At 36.5% G+C, this 16,345-nt stretch overlaps 1 long non-coding RNA gene across 5 annotated transcripts in view; it reads left to right on the top strand.

Annotated features, from left to right (window-relative positions):
• Positions 1–16,345, top strand: part of LOC133759998 (uncharacterized) — a 163,811-nt gene that overhangs the window by 39,902 nt on the left and 107,564 nt on the right. For 4 of the 5 annotated variants that reach the window (XR_009865947.1, XR_009865948.1, XR_009865950.1 and 1 more), the window contains exon 2: positions 7,902–8,001. This is a non-coding gene — a long non-coding RNA (uncharacterized LOC133759998). Of the gene's footprint in view, positions 1–7,901; positions 8,002–9,031; positions 10,217–16,345 lie in introns of those variants that run through there. The other variant, XR_009865946.1, reaches the window with a different exon arrangement.

Raw genomic sequence — 16,345 nt, 5'->3', positions numbered from 1 at the left:
TGGCCTGTTGGGTCTCCTTGAGGGCAGATCACTGTACAGAACAGCCATTAATAGGCCTGCCACCCATTGCTTCTGATGCCTAGCTTTCTTTTCCTCCTGGTTTGTGTTAAAGCAGACCAGAGGATGCAAGTCAAGGGAGTGCCCGTGTCCCATCTCTAATCTTCGGTGGCCTGAACTACAAGTCTATAGTCACAGGCATGTTCTGTAGTAGTTTTTCTAAGGTAGACAATGCCCATGAGGAAAATTATATTCTCACTTTAAAACGTTCTTTCCCTTTGGTCTGAAAGGGAGGTTTTTTCTACTTACTGTATACTTCACTGATGGCGAAGTGAATCTAGCTATGAGATTATTATTTAAGCTCTTATTTTGGCTATGCTATTACAGAAAAATGTTAGCCATCTCTTTTATAAGGTCTAAAGATTAAATTGTGCATCCTACAGATTCCTTCATAATAGAATTAGTTTCCTATCTTGAAGAGAATAGAGAAATGAAAGAACAAGTTGGGCTTAGAATAGAGAAATGAGGGAGCAAGTCCTAGATCACTTGCTGACAATAGCAATATCACATGAATACTTAGCAAACCGTTTCAACCATTAGATAACAACTTAAGAAAACATTTACCAGAAGGTCCAATGCCTTCTATAAATTTTAAGAATCATGTATTTGAAAACACCTCTTAAATATCTAACATGGTGTAGTTTGTTTAACCAGTAAACTTAAGCACAACCATATAAAATGTTTTAGTTTCTTTCTACCAACAAGTTTAAAACATATGATACAGAGATTCAGGTCACACAAATTAAAATGTATCTTTGATTGATTTTAGCAGCTTAAATTTATGGACAATCTTATCTATAAGCCATTTAAAATAAAACTCTTAATAAAATTTCCCCATGTGGACATACAATATGTACACACATATAACATAGCATAGTAAACCAATATAGCAATTTTAATAATAGCTTTTAAAATCTTTAACTCTGTTTGTAGATTGCCAATTGATTTGAATTGCTTTTTGTTTTTTAACCTCAGTTAACCATACTTTCAGTTGGTACTGTTAATACATTATTGGCTTCATCTGTTTACAGAGCCATCCCAAAGTACTGAATGCAATAGAAGTGGCTGGAAAAAGTACATAGGAACCTATAGGAGGACAGCTAAACACAGAACCAACAACACTTTAGTTTTATGAGCAGCAAATCATATATAACTGTGGATGACAAAAGACTTTAAGTCGCCATGTTTAAAATTATAAACTCATCAACCAACAAGAGGCACTTGCTTACTTCACAGTATTTTTGAAAGCACCTGTAGGATTTTACAAGTATTTAACCCTTTAGGCCTCTGGGGCTTTCTCATTAAGATAACTATCATGTCTAGTAACACCAGATCATTAGACTTTTTAATTCTCAAACATTTGTATTAATAGCATTTTCCATTATAGAAACTTAAAGTTTGGTATCACATCACATCTTGACAGTCCTTCTAATATAATCCAAATAGACTGATTAGTTGGTGTCTCTATAAGATGAGAGACATAGGTCCTTCGATTTTTTCAGTTGGGCCCAAACTGGAAAAACCAAAGTCCAGGATTTACTGGAAATTTTAGAGACCAGATTGTTTGAAACATTGATTTTTTGAATGCCTGTCAAGAATGCCAAGAAGGCTCAAAATCCAAAATATCTGGTTGAAATAAGATTCCTTAAAATCATGACATAACATAGACCAAATGTGATCATTGTTACAAGGTGATTATTCAAATCTTTGAAAATAAGCACATATTTAAATAACCCATAGCTCTTAATAAAAATTCAGCTGTTTTTGAACAATTAGAATTTAACAGACATCAAGAGAACATAATAGATTGCTGTAACACATTGCTTTACCAGAGCATCAGAGTTTAATTCTATGGCAAAGAGAAATTGAGCTTCCTGTGATCTTTTGCTGTGAGGTTTCCTTCCTTTACCTTCTTTCATATTGATGACCATGTTTCTGTGTTTCTGTGTGTAACACATCTTTAAGCATCTTTTGCAGGGCAGGATGAGTGGAAACAAATTCTTTCAATTTCTGTTTGCTATGAAAAGTCTTAATTTCACCTTCATTCACAAATGAGAGCTTTGCAGGATATAGTATTCTGGGCTGGCAGTTTTTCTCTCTTAGTACCTGGGCTATGTCTCGCCATTCCCTTCTAGCTTGTAGGGTTTCTGATGAGAAGTCTGCTGTGAGCCTAATTGGAGATCCTCTAAGAGTAATCTGACGTTTCTCTCTTGCACATTTTAGGATCTTTTCTTTATGTTTCACTGTGGTGAGTTTGATTACAACATGTGGTGAGGATCTCTTTTGGTCATGTTTATTAGGGGTTCTATAAGCTTCCTGTACTAAGATGCCTCTGTCCTTCTCCAAACCTGGGAAATTTTCTGCTAGTGTCTCACTGAAAATGCCTTCTAATCCTTTCTCCCTCTCCATGCCTTCAGGAACTCCTAGAACCCGAATGTTGGGTTTTTTAATAGTATCCTGTAGATTCCTGACAATATTTTTTTAGATTTCTGATTTCCTCTTCTTTTCTTTGGTTTGCCTGTTTCCTTTCCTGTTCTCTGTCTTCTAAGTCTGATATTCTCTCTTCTGCTTCGCCCATTCTTTTTTTAAGGCTCTCTAATGTGTTTGTCATTTGATCTATTGAATTCTTCATTTCATTATGATTTCTCGTCACTATCACAGTTTCTTGTTCCACTAGTTGTTTCATTTCATTTTGATTCCTCCTTAATATTTCATTTTCACGAGAGAGATTTTCTATCTTGTCCATTAAGGAATTCTGTAGTTCAAGAATTTGTTTTTGAGAGCTTCTTAAAGTTCTTATCAATTTTTTGAGATCCGCTTCTTGCATTTCTTCTATGTCATCATCTTCATAATCTTGAATTGGGGTGTCTTTTTCATTTGGGGGAGTCATAGTGTCTTCCTTGTTCTTGTTAGCTTGGTTTTTGCGTTTGTTGTTTGGCATGTTGGAGATATTTGGTTTCTTCACTGTGATGTTTTTTCTTGTTACACTATGGCTCTATATTAAGTGGACTGTCTGCTTTTGGTGGAGCCTTAGAGGCTTGAGATGAGTGTGGACTGAGAGCTGTGTTTGGTTCCTCAGGGTTGAGGGTGTGTCAAAGATGACACTCCCAGGTTAGGTGTGGTAAATCTCTCTTTCTTTCTTTTTTTGATTCAAAAGGGAAGTAATTCCACACACCTGAACGTAATTGGAGGTAGTTAGCAGGCAAATGATATACCCACAGGAGCCAGAGATCAGAAGCTCTTTCCCAAGGACCACACAGGGAATCTCTGCTGCCCTCAGTGTGGGCTCCAATTCTCCTGCAGTCTCCCACTGGGTTGCCAAGTTAGATGCTAATCTCCTGTTATTTCACCCCTCCCCCCAGAGTCAGGTTTTTCTGCTAGGCTCAGGGCTGGTGCAGACCTGAGGTCGCCCTGCTTATGACGTATGTCCAAAATGGCGCCTGCTCTTTTGTCTTGCTCGCCTTTGAGAGGTGAGCGGAGAGAGAGAAACTTGTGTCCGTATCGGTCACTTTTTTTTTTTTCCTCTCTCTCTTCTAGTTAGCCTGGTGAACTCTCCCCCACTGAGTTTCAAGCCTTGTTCCCTCTAGTCTCCTCTTTCCACTTGCCCGCTGGTGTCTTGGGCTATTGAGGTTCGGCTCACCTCGCGTTCCAGCACTGGTGTGTTGATTCTGCCGCTGGTGTCCCGAACTTGGGCTCCCATGCTCTCCACGCAGGTGCACTGTGAATCACTAGTTCCGGAAGAGTTTCCTCTGCTGTTTCTTCCCCTACTCTTCCTTGACCCTGCAGTATCTCCACTTTTATTAAACTGTCTCTCCCCCCGACTAATAGTGTGCTCCCTGCCTATTCCGCCATCTTGCCGCTCTAGAGGCCCGATTTATTCTTATTCCTCTTGTAGTTTCTGTTCCTCCAACACTATGAGTAGAATTAATTATTGTTCTTACCTCCCTTACCTTCCTCTTCTAATAACACATCAATATTTTGATGAGCAGTAACTTTAATGATCAGTTTCAAAGATATTTCTTGCAGTGTTATCTTTCAAGAAGTAATAATCTCTCATATATATATATATATAATTCCTATCATATATACACAAATATTTGCCATGATCTGACTAAACCAATTATTTCACAGCTATTAGATTATCTCTAGTAAATATAGTGGCTACCATTTTTGGAGTTGGTTAAGTGATATAACCAAGTTTTTATCTACCCTGTCAGGTCATGAATAATGGCACAGATTCTGCTACACATGGATATTTTTTCATAAAAAAAAAACATAAAATAATACCAGTAAAGTTCTACAGACCATGAAATCTCAGCTTTCTACTCCATATGCTCTGATGATACCTTGCATAAATATTGACCTTTGTTTAAATAAGCAATAGGGTAATCTTCATTTATGAATGTGCCTACCTCCTAAGACCCCCAGTGAGTACCTGAAATTGTGGATAGTACTAAACCCTATATGTGTGCAAATGTATGTGTATGTATATATACAGATATATGCATGTTTTCGCTAAAAACACATAGGTATGGTAAAGTTTAGTTTAAAAATCAAGCATAAAGAAATCAACAGCAATAACTAATAAAATAGGATAATTATAACAATATGCTATAGTAAAATTTTCTGTATCTCTTTTCTTATTCTTTGTTGCCATTCTTAAGTACAATATGGGTTACTTGAACATATACATTGTAATACAGCAACAGTTGATTTTATCACTTGGATAGCAAGAGAGTAATTGAATGGTAGTATAAATACACTGTACAAGATGATTAACATAGAGAGCAAGACAGAGTAAAATGGTGGCAGATTTCATCACACTACTCAAAATGGAATGTAATTTAAAACTTAAAGATTTATATATTTCTGAAATATTCCATTTTATGTTTTTGGACCATAGTTGACTGAGGGAACTGAAATCATAGAAAACAAAGCCTCAGCAAAGGAGGGACTACTTTGTTTTAGCTCTCTAGTGAACCAGATAACCTATAATCTTCCAGAATCACTGGCTAAATAGAGGAGCATTTAAGAATAATGTCCAGTGCATCACTTATATAAAATATAAGATTAGCAGATTCTCATAATCTGTTCATAAAAATTGTTGAAGAAATTGTATATTTTAGTTAGTGTACTTAAATAGTATCGACAGTGATTTAACATTGAGCTCATTAACAAATATCTGGGGTTGATGAGTAAAATAGATGAAGCCTAGAGATCAGCCTTCAGATTAAGTAGTAGGAAATCATTGCTGAAAACCACAGTCCAATTATCAGCCCTGGACTATATATTGAAACCAACATACTTTTTTTTACACATTTTCCATAGTTAATCAAGTTAAATTATAACCATATAAGATTAACATTTTTCCCTCATACAGGTAATTTTTTAGTGTTTTCAACCTACAGGAACATAGTAAAACCATGAAAAATATGTCAATGCTTCACATGCTTCAGGCAGTGTCTTCATTTTTTTCTACTTTCTTACTCACATGTGTATAAAGAATATATCCTTATTAGTTCAAATTGTTTTTTAATGACCAAGTTGCTTAGATAACTGCTGAGCTTCTTTTAATTTAATCATCAGCTTGTTTGTAAAACAAATTAGTTTATTCACATTTTTGGCCATATCTATTATCTTTCTAGAAAAACAGGCAACAAATATAACAATAATTAAAGCAGCTAATTTTTAAAATTATTTTCTACTAAGACCAAATAAGGAAATTATTCTCCACTAAGACCAAATAAGGAAAGTGTCATTATTTATACTTTGCAGATAAAGTATAACCGCATGTCCAAGATCACCCATTGAGTTAGCCCATGATAAAATGAGGACTTAATTCCATGCCTGTCTGATGTTATTTGCTTAACTGTTAGATTCTGCTTGTTTCCGTTAATTGCACATGTTAGCCTTTGGCTAGTTTTCCGTGTTGCTCTTCATTTAGTGTGTATCCAATTCTAAGTGTCATGAAGAATGTATAAATAAATAAACCACAGTATCTCCTTTTAAGGAAATTATAACTCAGCAGAAGACATAATATATATACAATACATTCATCAATATGATAGTATAAAGCAAGGAGCAGAAATGTAGAGCAGGCTGTTGATAGGGCTTACCAAGGGGACGGTGCTGTGGCATTTTGGGTAAAACCTCCACCTGCGGTGCCACATCCCATATGGGTGTCTGTTCAAGACCCGGCTGCTCCACTTCTGATCCAGCTCTCTGCTATGGCCTAGGGAAGCAGTAGAAGATGGCCCAACTCCTTGGGGCCCTGCAGCTGGTGAGAGACCCAGAAGAAGCTTCTGGCTCCTGGTTTTGGATTGGCCCATCTCTGGCTATTGCAACCATTTGGGGAGTGAACCAATGGATGGAAGACCTCTCTTTCCTTGCCTCTGCCTCTCTGTAACTCTACTTTCAAATAAATAAATAAATTTTAATTGTATTTTTTATTAGACAGAGACAGATACAGATTGAAAGAGCTCTCATTCATAGGTTAACTCCCCCAAATGTGCACAGCAGCTGAGACTGGGCTGGGGCCAAAGCTGGAAACAGGGAGTGCACTCAGAACTTGAACCATCACTGCTGCCTCCTGGTGTCTGCATTACCAGGAATCTGGAACCAAGAGCCAGATCCAGTACTCCGATATAGGATATAGGTGTATTAAGTGCTAGGCTAAATGCCCTCTCCAAATACACAGTTTTGAAATGAGTATGAGTCAGACACTACTTTTTCTCTTTTTGATGAATATAGAGGAAAATCCAGAAACCTACTCTTCTGATTTTTGAAACCCTCAGGTATTTCAAGGACATGAACCATCAGAGTGTGAAGAAGGTAAATGCTTTGAAGAGGACTTCTGTAAAGGAAACAGTGTTCAAACCTCATCTTCTTACTTTTTCAGAAGAAAAGTGTACAGTTAGAAAGAGTGGGTTCCCACAAGACCACTTAGAGGGGTTTACATGTCTTTCCTGACATTACATTACCTTGCAACCTGGAGTCACTCACTCACCTAGACTATTCAAGTGATGAGGAAAGGGCTAACTCTGTGCTTGGTATAGACCTAAGAGTTTTGTTGCTTCTTTAAAACTGCCCTGGTCTGTGGCAAAGAATTTATTATTAGACTAGGTTTGAGCCACTGCAAGTGAAAGAATGGGTTGAAAACTTTCCTGATGACTAACAAAGAGGATCAACAGGGAGTATTAAAGAGACTCCAATAGTGTGACATTGTGTGAGATGTCCAGGAACATCAAGGGCTGAATTGGAGTGCATGCAGTCAGGAGAATTAAATGTTGCCAACTGTGGAAACTTCTGAATCCAAGGTACAAAAGATTCCCATAAGAACATCAGCTTTGATTATGTACCTAGCACATAAAATATGATGTAACTGGTCAAGGAAAAATCATTTCATTCTCTTATTTCTTTGAGCATGCTCACTGTGAGCCTGGAAGGGCCTAGCAAAGTGGCTAGCCAGTTAAAGAAGAGAAAGACAGGTGGGGAAAAATGACAAAATAGAACCATGCTCATTGTGTATGAGGCAGGCAAATACAGACCTTGCCTTTGGGAATGAAAAGTCTAAATTTGATTTGCTATGGAAACATTGATTAATAACATGAATTGCACAAGTATAAATTGTAATTATTAGGGCAATGCTTTATGACTTAAAGGGTTACAGAACTGCTTTATACCTAGGAAGAAGAAAAGAGTCATGAAATTAGCCAGTTTTTCATCCAGCAACAGGAAGGAATATCCACACTGAATAAATTTTCAAGAAGTATTAGAGATAAAAGATAATTGTGATTTGAACTCTGCTACATGTCTTGGTTTAATATACTAATTATATTTTTCAGACAGCATTCATGTAACACTGTGAGATCTCAGCTAATGGAGAGAGTGATACCCTTTCTACCTGGGTTAAGGAGCAATGTCCAACTGTAAAAAGATAACTAGGTAAGGACTTACTGGAGTGATAAAGGTCTATTTTTTTTATTGGTCTCCTTATCTAAGTTTTACAGTATTTCTTAATGTCAGCTTCTTCATATGTAAAAATGATTTAAAATGTAAAAATGCTATGTAAAATACCTTTTGATTCAAATGAAATAATAAAAATCAAGTACAATAATGTTATGAATACATGTTGAATACCAAGTGCCATATGTGTGTGATTTTAAAACTTTTATTTTTATTTATTGGAGAGAAGACATACACACAGACACATACATACATGGGGTGGGGGAGGAAGAAAGAGAAAGAGAGATGTGGCAAATGATAGAAAAGGAGCACCTATCTGCTGTTTCACCCCCTGGATTCTGGCAACAGCTTGGGTTGGGCCAGGCAGAAGCTATGAGCTGGGAACTCAATCCAGCTCTCCCACGTGGGTAGCAGATATCCAACTACTTGACTCATCTGCTGCTCCTCCCAAGGTATACGTCAGCAGGAGGCTGGCATCAGGAGCTGAGTCAGTACTTAAATGCAGGTACTCTGTCATGGGAAGCAGTCATCCCAAGTGGTATCCTAACTTCTGCCAGCTTATTATTAAAAATAATAATGGTCGTTTTCTAAGTAGAACTGATGAACTCAAGTTTTTAATAATGTGAAAAGGTGATATTTTCTTTTAGTTTGAAAATTTATGTCCATATGTATTTCAGACATTTAAAAAATACACCCACATGATATAGTTAAGAATTGCCATATTTTAAATATAAAAATATTTATTATTGCTTGTTTCCTATTTATGCATTTTTAGATAGCACCTTAAGATGAGATGTTTTGTCTCAAGCGTAAGTTATACATGGAATGAGAAAAAAATAGGTGGCAACTCTGTATGAACATATAGAAATTAGAGAATATGAAAGATCTGTGTGTATGTGTGTGTAGCTGAAAATTACATGTACTTGTGTTGGATTATGGGTAAGAATGTGTATATAATTTATTTAATTTTTATCTTAACACTATGATTGTTATTTTCTGTATTTCACAGATGAAAATTCTGATACACAAAGTTTGAAGAACTTGGTCACAGACATACTTCTGGCAAGTGGCAAAGCCAGACACATAACCAAGCAAAATAGCCTTGGCGTTTGTTGTCTTAAATATACCCTCTATTTTGCACTCATGTGTACCTTATCCCTACCATTTAAATAGAGCTGTAGTACAAACTATATATTAATTACATATGAAAGGATTAAACGCAAGTTTTGGAAATGTTAGTGTTTACTTAAATGACGATTCATAATTCAGCCAGAATGTAGGAATTTGAAAAGACTTGTCAGGATATTTTGAGTCCTCATGAATGGGAGTAGACTGCTTCCACTTACTTCAAGACAAATGAGAGGGATTTCCAAAAGAATGCCAGATGAACTTGAACTTGGAGGATGTGGAGGCTCTGGTATCTGATTCATATCTAATCTAGAAGCCAAGTCTGACTGAAGAGACTTGGTGGCAGCATGTTAGATAGTACAAGCAGGAAATAACTCCACTTACACTGAGACAGAACTAAGGTTGCATGTTTTCTCTGCTCCAGATGTAGGCTGTACAATGTTGTCTTACACTACCTCCAAGAATTCTGTCTAAAGAAGAGGAGACCACAATAGAAAGATAGGCAATAAGGAGAGGCATCATAGATAACCACTCATAGGGATGCATGTGTACTCACGAAGGAAGTTGTTAGGGCAAGACCGCAATTATTGCAGATCCCCAGAGAATCCACAGAAGTACCCCATGAAACCAGCAGGTTACTCATCTGCCTTGCTAGAGGAAACCAGTGCTAGATTACCAGTCTTTCCTGACACTTAATTTTACCAAAGGAGTCAGAAGCTGTGATTAGTCCATCCTCTCCCTCACTGTAAGTTATGCCAATCATCCTGCCCTTCTTTATGTTCCTCTAATGCATCACGTTATCTCTGCTTCAGGATTTTTACATTAATCACCTCTGCCTTATCTATTCTTTGTTGAGATTATGAGGAGGTTACTTCAGAGAGTATTTACATATTGAATAGTGTTTCCTCAGAGAGGGCTTCTCTTTTTAGTATGCTTGTGCTGCTATAATAAAATACCACAGACTAAATAATTTTTTTAAAAAATGATAAATTCAAGGCCGGCGCCGCGGCTCACTAGGCTAATCCTCCACCTTGCGGTGCCGGCACACCGGGTTCTAGTCCCGGTGGGGGCACCAATCCTGTCCCAGTTGCCCCTCTTCCAGGCCAGCTCTCTGCTGTGGCCAGGGAGTGCAGTGGAGGATGGCCCAAGTCCTTGGGCCCTGCACCCCATGGGAGACCAGGAGGAAGCACCTGGCTCCTGCCATCGGATCAGCACGGTGCGCCAGCCGCAGCGCGCCTACCGCGGCGGCCATTGGAGGGTGAACCAACATAAAAAGGAAGACCTTTCTCTCTGTCTCTCTCTCACTGTCCACTCTGCCTGTCAAAAAAAAAAAAAAAAGAAAAAAAATGATAAATTCATTTCTCTAAGTCATGAACAATGGGAAGTACAAGATTAAGGCATCAGCAGGTTTGGTGTCTGGTGAGCTACTCTGTGCTTCCAGGATGGTGCCTTGTGGCTGAAACCTCCAGTGAGGAAAACGCTCTGTCCTCACGTGGCAAAAGGGATAGAAGGACAAAAATAAATGGACATCTTTCTGAAGCCCTTTTTAGAAGGCAGAACACTCATCATTTAACCATCTCTTCATATCTCTATAATGGGGATTAAGTTTCAATACATGAAGTTTGGAAGGAACACATTCAAACAATAGCATCTTCATCGAAGGCCTTGTAAGACCTTGTTTAGAAGGTTTACGAGTATTCAAAGTGTGGAGGAAGTCAAAGGAGGCCAAAACGGTAACATGATTCCATTTAACATTTTAAAAAGTCATTCTGCTATGCATAGAAGGAGAGTTATAGAAGAAATTAATGGAAAGCAGACAGTTTCAGTTTATGTTTTGTTTATCTCCTACCCCAAGTTCACTTTCCAAATGCTTACCACAGCCAAGACTGGACCAGGCTAAAGTCAAGAGCCAGGAATTCAGTTTGGGTGTCCCACATTGGTGTTGGGGAACCAAGTACTGCCTCCCAGGATGTGTATTAACAGAAAGCTGGATTGGAATCGAGGAGCCAGGACTTGACCAGGCAGTACAATATATGATGCAAGGATCCCAGTGGGTGACTTAAATCAGTTTACTGCATGCCTGCTCCTATGTGAGCCCTTTAAAGGTGAAATGTCAGAGAGATGCTCTTTTCTGACCTCAAAGAAGCAAATTGATATATGAGAGGAAGGGGAACACTTGTCAGAAATTTAAGGATGGCCTGGGAGCTGATAGTCGTTCTTGGCTGAGTGTGAAGATGGAGCCTCAGCAATGTAGCTACAGGTGGTGAGTGGTGTAAATGACCTGAATGAGCTTGGGTGGGTACTCTTAAGCTCTAGATGAGATCACAGCCCCACCCGACATCTTAATTTTGGCTGTATTTGAAAATGAGCAGAGAGCTCGACTACTCTGTAATTATGTTTCTGACCCACCGAGCGATGCATAATAAATAGGTGTTGTTTAAGCTATTAAGTTTGTTATTTGCTACACAGCTATAGAAAACTAATGTACCTGGCAAGCAGTGTTACCATTATGGATATATTACACTTAAGATGTTTATTAGACATTCAATAGGAAATGTTAAGCATAGAGTTTATAATTTCAGCCTGTCATTCAGGGGAGATTTAGATGGAAGCTTCATGCTTGTGCTAGTATTTCAAAATAAATAGAAACCACTAAGAATTGTCTTACTCTATAGAGGTGACTCAGTAGATGGAAAATAAGAGAAAATGCATCTGTTTTCCAAGAGCTTATAGTTTAGAGAAACAATAATCGTTTTAGCCATATATGATATTATTCTAGAAAGAATATTACTGTAATAGTAAAAATTTCAAATAGAAGGCAATAATTATAAGCTCTTCCTTTTTAATTCAGCAAATTCTATTTTATCAAAATTTATTTTATCTTAAAAAATAGGTGCTGATTGACTCTTTACTATTTATTGATTTTATCATTATAACAATGCTTATTAGGGAGATATCGTAAGTTTTTCCTATAATACCCTGAACTCCAGAAGTAATTGACATTTTAGAAATCATTTAGCACAGAGTTTTTGGTTCAAATTAAGGAACCTAAAGCTTAAATGACATGCAAGTGCCAGTAAAAATAAGTCATAGAGTCAAAATCCAAGACCACTGTTTTTTCATGTATTATGCAGTATCATATTACTTCTCTGCCCACATGGAAAATTCACTTCTTTGGGAAGAAAGAATGATGTGGATCTATGTAACCTTATACACAAGATTGTATTTACATAGTTTCAGTGCCTTCATTTGATAAGTGACATTCAATATGTCTATTAACATTTTATAAACAACTAATAAGGACAATAAAAAATAAGCCTGGACCTTGTTAAAAAATATTTGGGAAGGAAATATCAGGTAAAATATTTCTATGGAGATGCACTGATATATCCTTGATCTCCTATGGACTGTTCAGTGCTGATTATTTTTGCTGGATGATTCCTCCTGTCTTACTGGTATTAATAATATGTAATTATAAAATATTTTTGGAAGTTTGACTCAATTAAAAAATTTCTCATTCTTTTAAGTCATTGCAGTGAACCTAGCAAAAAAGGAAGTTATGACTATTAATAATTTAATAGATATTGCCTCATTTTCTTTCTGGCTGAGAGTATAGTCTTTGGTATTCTGACTTCTCCCATATGATAACTATATTAAATTGCTTTGTTTCGGATTGTTCTTTTGGAGAAGGTAGGGAACAGTTGGTTGCTAATCATTTGATTGGGTTGTCCTGAATACAGCTGGGGCTATTTAAAGAATGATCACTAAAGCTCAGAAAATGCTTTTCACTGTAGATCTGATTGTTACACAAGTTGTGAATGCCATCAATTTTAAAAGGTCTTTACCATCAGAAAGATTATAATATAAAAATAGAGAACCAGTCCTATGTAGTATTTAACATGGTAGCATAAAAGTAGCAGGGGGAATTTGATATTTGCAAATATATATGTAAGTAAGTCAGTTGGGAGAGAAGATTTTTCATGCTTGTTAATTATGGGCTAAGGTATTTTTAAGTATATTTATTCCTAGAAGAATAGAATTGAAATCTTAAATTTCTCCATCATACATTTTTAGGTTTAGTTTTACAGCCATGGTTCCTAATTAGTAGTTAAGTAAAAAGAAAAATAAAGCTTAGAGTCTACCAAGCTCCTTTCATTTCTAAGTGTAGAATTGGTTCATAGTCTTTTGCTGGAACTCAGCTTTACCAAACTAGTGTTTTAGTTGGCTCAGTAACATTTTTATTTAAATAAATGCAGAAATTTAAGAAACATAAAATAGAAGGTTGACTGTATCCGATAAAATTCAGGGTTAAAAAGACTTAAATAGCAATATCTTTTCTGAATATTAGCTTAAAAGGTAGCTTTCTGGTAGTCAACTCACAGAAATAATACTAAAATATTATTCTCTGTGGTTTTTATGTAATATTTTAAAGCGTAAAAATATGTATAACAAGAATTTGGAGAAGTCATCATTTGTTTCATCTTGACATATGCATAGCAAATATACAGAAAAAGTAAACAGTTTCTTAAAATTATTAAAGAAATTAAAATAAAATAAACAAATTTCTTGAAAAAAAAAAGATAAGAAATACCTGATTTACTTCTTAATCCTGGAAAGGACAAGTAAAGGCTGTTGGACTTCATGAAACAATATGCTCAGATATGGTGCAGTTAGCAAAATATGTACTATGAGTATTTCACATGTAAAATACTACAAATATAATATTCAAAGAAGAAATTACTTTCTTTGAGTACATACCCTTTGGATACTATACTATAATACTGCCTTTTTCTATTTCTAGGAAAAGATGGTAACAAGTGGGCCAGTCTCAATAAATGTCAGCCAAAAAATATAAACTAATAATATAATCCTCTTAAATGTCACTTAAAATGCAATAATATGAATGTATGTTTTAATATACTATTATTGTAGAAAAGTTTTAGATTTCTAGAAATGTTACAATAATAATACAGAGCATTCCTCTATACCTAAATCCTAATTTCCCCTATTATTAGAATCTCCATTTTAAATTAATATTGTAAATTTAGAATAATTAATAAACCTATATTTACATGTTATTATTAACAAAATCTCATTCTTTATTCACATACTTTATTAACATTTATTCAGTTTTTTTCCTGTGATTCTTTTTTGGCTCCAGGATCTCATCCAGATTAGAACATTACATTTAAGTTTCCTGTCTCTAAGCTCCTTTTGGTTGTGACTTTCTCAGAATTTCCTCATTTTTGATAGTCTTGATAATCTGGGGAATATTGGCGAAGCATTTTGTAGAATATTGTTAAATTCAAATTTTGGGGATTTTTTTTTTATGTTTACATTGGGTTAATGTGCTTTGAGGTGAAAAACCACAGAAGTTAAAATTAAAGTCATTCTCATCCCATCGTATGAGAACTCTTCAAAATTATGTTAGTGGAAAATATACATTATGAAGAAAACAGTTATTAATTTAATTTTTACACAAATGTAAACTTACATTTTAAACCCATTTTCTCATAAACTTTTTTTTTTTTTTTTTGACAGAGTGGATAGTGAGAGAGAGAGACAGAGAGAAAGGTCTTCCTTTTTGCCTTTGGTTCACCCTCCAATGGCCGCTGCGGCCGACGCATCTCGCTGATCCAAAGCCAGGAGCCAGGTGCTTCTCCTGGTCTCCCATGCGGGTGCAGGGTACAAGGACTTGGGCCATCTTCCACTGCCTTCCCGGGCCATAGCAGAGAGCTGGCCTGGAAGAGGGGCAACCGGGATAGAATCTGGCACCCCAACCTGCACTAGAACCGGGTGTGCCGGCACCGCAAGGCAGAGGATTAGCCGGTTAAGCCATGGCACCGGCCTCTCATAAACTTTTTTAAATACTCTTATTAGAAGTGTACATTGCACCAATATGACTGTTGATAGCATCCCTGTTGATGTTAATGTAGACCACCAGGTTTTCTGTTTTTTTTTTTTTTTTTTTAACTTTTATTTAATGAATATAAATTTCCAAAGTATAGCCCATAGGTTACAATGGCTTCCCCCCTCCCATAACTTCCCTCCCGCCCGCAATCCTCCCCCTTCCCGCTCCCTTTCCCCTTCCATTCATGTAAAGATTCATTTTCAATTCTCTTTGTATACAGAAGATCAGTTTAGTATATATTAGGTAAAGATTTCAACATTTTGCCCATATAGCAACACAAAGTGAAAAAACTACCATTGGATTACTAATTATAGCATTAAATAGCAATGTACAGCACATTAAAGACAGAGATCCTACATAATTTTTTTTTTCAAATTAATTAATTTTCTATGCCATTTCCATTTTAACACCAGGTTTTTTTTTTTTCATTTCCAATTCTCTTTATATACAGAAGATCAATTCAGTATATAATTAGTAAAGACCTCATCAGTTTGTGCCCACACAGAAACGCAAAGTATAAAAATACTGTTTCAGTACTAGTTATAGCATCACTTGGCTTTAGACGACACATTAGGGACAGATCCCACATGGGGTGTAAGTACACAGTGACTCCTGTTGCTGATTTAACAATTTGACACTCCTGTTCATGGCGTCAGTAATCTCCCTAGGCTCTAGTCATGAGTTGCCAGGGCTATGGAAGCCTTTAGAGTTCGCTGACTTCGATCTTATTCCGATAGGGTCATAGTCAAAAAAAAAATCTGGAAAACATCATGCTGAGTGAATTAAGCCAGTCCCAAAGAGAAAAATATCATTTGTTTTCCCTGATCGGTGACAACTGAGTGCCAAAGGGGAAACCTGCTAAGTGAAATGGACACTATAAGCAACAATGAACTGAGCAGCTCCTGTCCTGACTTTAGATGTACAATGTAATACTTTATCCTTTTTAGTATTTGTTGTTGTTGTTGTTGTTCTAGTACTATTGGTTGAACTCAGTAATTAACACACAATTATTCTTAGGTGTTTAAATTTTAACTGAAAAGTGATCCCTGTTAAATCTAAGAGTGGAAAAAGAGAGGGAGGAGATGAACAATTTGGAACATGCTCAATCGGACTGGCCGCAAATGGTGGAGTTAGAAATGTGCCAGGGGATTCCAACACAATCCCACCAAGATGGCATGTACCAATGCCATCGCACTAGTCCAAGTGATCAATTTCAGCTCACAATTGATAGTTCTGATAGGTCTAAGAGTCAAAGAGATCACACAAACAAGACAAGTATCTGCT

This window comes from Lepus europaeus, chromosome 5 (genome assembly GCF_033115175.1).
Source record: "Lepus europaeus isolate LE1 chromosome 5, mLepTim1.pri, whole genome shotgun sequence".
Lineage (NCBI taxonomy): Eukaryota > Metazoa > Chordata > Mammalia > Lagomorpha > Leporidae > Lepus > Lepus europaeus.
The sequence above is the reverse complement of the archived record's forward strand: the minus strand, read 5'-3'. Positions and strand labels throughout refer to the sequence as shown.